The sequence below is a fragment of the Trachymyrmex cornetzi genome, unplaced genomic scaffold (assembly GCF_001594075.2).
Source record: "Trachymyrmex cornetzi isolate Tcor2-1 unplaced genomic scaffold, Tcor1.1 scaffold1505, whole genome shotgun sequence".
Classification (NCBI taxonomy): Eukaryota; Metazoa; Arthropoda; class Insecta; order Hymenoptera; family Formicidae; genus Trachymyrmex; species Trachymyrmex cornetzi.
The window spans coordinates 90,869-94,045 of NW_017296097.1; the positions used below are offsets into that span (position 1 = coordinate 90,869).

The 3,177-nt window shown below is 32.7% G+C and overlaps 1 pseudogene; it reads left to right on the forward strand.

Annotated features, from left to right (window-relative positions):
* LOC108758104 (multidrug resistance-associated protein 4-like) overlaps positions 1-3,177 on the forward strand; it is a 41,983-nt pseudogene that overhangs the window by 26,395 nt on the left and 12,411 nt on the right.

Sequence of the window (3,177 nt, forward strand, 5' to 3'; positions counted from 1 at the left end):
TCTGTAACACCCTGTACAAGGAATATCTGCATAACGGCGGCAATAATTTCACGCTATCTCTACTGCTGATGATCTTCATCATCAGTCAGGTTGCCACTATCGGGAATGATTACTGGCTGTCGTACTGGACCACCTTGGAGGATGTCAGGCGTATCGAAAATACTAGTGACGTCAAATAATTCACGAACATGTACAACAATAGTTTCCTTGGGTCGATCTTCACGTTGAACCCGGACGGCCTACTGAGCACTATGGATGCCGTATACATATATACATTCTGCATCATCGCCTGCATCGCTACCACTTTGTTTCGCAACTTTCTTTTCATGAAGGTCTCTATGAACTCGAGTAGTAACCTTCACAACATCATGTTCTTCAAACTGCTGCAGGCGCGCATGTCCTTCTTCTACAACAATCCTTCCGGTGATTAACAGTTATGAAATCTGATTGTCGTCTTAACTACTCTACAGAGACATTCAGAAAAATTCTTTTATGACAATTTTTTTAAATATTTTTCAGGTAATTTTTTGAATATTTCGTAATTTTTATATAATTAAAAAATTTTTTAGAAAGATTTTTTAGTTTTTAAATGAATTGAGACTTTTTAGAAGTGCTGAGAAAGTTTATAACTTTTCTAAATTTCTTTATAGATAGATGTAAATTCTGAAATAGAATTTACAAGATTCCTCATTTTACAATTTCCAAAGAAAACTTAAAAAACGTGAAGAAATTAAGATATTTTTTTTAAAGAAATCATTATAAATTTAAAATATAAAGAATTGCTAAAAATATTATATTAGAATCGTTTTGAGAATTTTCAAAACGTTAATTCCGGATATAGGAAACTAGTATATTTTTGTCGAGTGTGATATTATTAAGTTGTAATGATAGCTATAGCTATCCATAAAAAAATATAGCGTAACGATGATGTAGATCTTCTTTTGCACATATTCATGATATTAAAAAGATACAAATTTTATCGATTGAAATTAATTAATTTTATTTTAGAATTTTATATTATATTTATGTAACTTATACCGGTTGTATTAATTGAAAATTATTCTAATTATAAGCTCGAAATAAGCCACGACTCTGTGTAATTTATTTAGAAAATATACGAGCATTTTCACTCTAATAAATATTATCAAGAGACACGGTAGTGTCTCGCGCCAAGTGGGCGCGCAGCGCGAGACACGCGTGTCTTTACGCGAGTCAGCGAGTTGCGGGCATCCGAGCATCCGAAATTCTCGGTTTTTTTAATAAAGGCTAGACCGATCGAGTTCTGAATATGAGCTTAGGTCCGAATTATATAATAAACGTTTATTTTACCTCTACGTGTCCCACGAATGGAGATATCGTGCGAAATCCGAAATGTCAAAATTTTATGTAAGATACGTCGCCTCAAAAAGTCATCTTTTCATATTTTCGAAGGTAGATGGCAATCGTTTATTGCTGTAATTTACCGATTTATTTATCTATAGTTTCGTTAGCACTATTATATGTCGACATTTCACTGTATAGTTACGTTAACACTTTAATAAGTTACTTTTAAATTAAGTGTTTAAAAATATAAAACAGGCCGCTTGACGTGTGAATGTCATTGCGTATATATTCATGCTGTTATCAAATTCGCAATTTTAGTCTCGCGAATTGGTAACGGCATGAGCGGCCCGTTTTAAATTTTTATACACTGTAAATTAAAATCACTCAGAAACTAAAGCCGCAATAAAAAATCTATAAATACTTTTATTATATGTCATTGGTATCTTTCGATTGCGATAAGTCCGAATAAAATTGGTGCAGCCGATACCGAGATTTGGAGATCGTTTCCCAAAAAGGGACCATTTCAGCTTTTCAAATTTTTTCAGTCGTACGTGTGACATATATATGTATATAAAGCGTTTTGCCCATTAAGCTGCTGTTTACAATGCCTTCATAGAATTTTAATTTTAATATAAAATTAAAGTAAAATTAGCAACGAAAATCTTAATGCGTATACGGATGTAATTTAAGTACACGAGACAAACAGGGAGAGGGCGAGAGCGAGCGAGAGAGAGAGAGAGAGAACATAAACCAAAAGCACAAATTATTACTATTTCAAAAGAGTTATCATAAACTAGCATAATTTTTGTTAATTCTTTTAATTCTATATGCGAATATATTGATGATATTTCACTAACAAGATCTAGTGTGTGGCATATGCTCAACCTTTTTTATTGTTTATTTATTAGCCACGTATTGGAAGACAAAGTTATCATAAAATTAAAGATGTGCCATGGACATTACCGAAAATAATAACTTCCGTTCAACAGTTAGATTAAAAAGTTCGACAAAGTACTATTTCTTGGTTTTCAAAATACTGACAAAGTTTCATGCTATGCCAATGCTACATTACAATGTTTATTTCATTTAAATATTATTAGAAAACAATTACTTAATTTTGATAAACTAAATGTTTTAAATATATTAGCGCATCGATATGAAAACGGAATACTTAATTTATGTACCTACGTAATACGAAAATATCTAGGAGAGTATTTTTCGACTGGTATTAAACGAAATGCATTTGATTTTGTTGTAGCTCTTTATACTAAATATGATTTTATAGAAAATTTGGTTGAGCATCAAATTATTTCTACTTGTCAATGCATAACATGTGGTGATACAAAAGTTATTACTAATAATAATTTTATTTTCTCAATTTCTGTTAACAATTCGAACAAGAAAAGTTTTTATCTTAAGGCTCCTGACTACTCAGCCAAGAACTCTTGTGTTGACGGTGGCGACACAGAATCAGACGGCGGTCTGGCGAAATCGATAGCCCACACACTTATGCACGATCCCATGTCCGTGTGTTCGCAGTGCGAATGAAACATGAGATCGTGTTTGTATGTGTGTTACAGCTTTTCGCAACGATGAAAGGCTGAACTAATAGGCGTGAAAAGTGATGATTTTGACAACGAAATTTATCTTGCGTGCCATTTCGTTTGCTTAATTGTGAAAATGTGACTTGTCTCGTACTTATCAAAGTTGTAATTATTGAACAAAAACTAAAGTTAACTTGGAATTTTGTGTATAAAAGTGTATATTGTACTCGTTTCAACAGCTGTCAGACCGTGTGTTTCTGTCCGAATATAGGCTCACTTTACGTGCCTTTTACGACCATTTACTGACTGT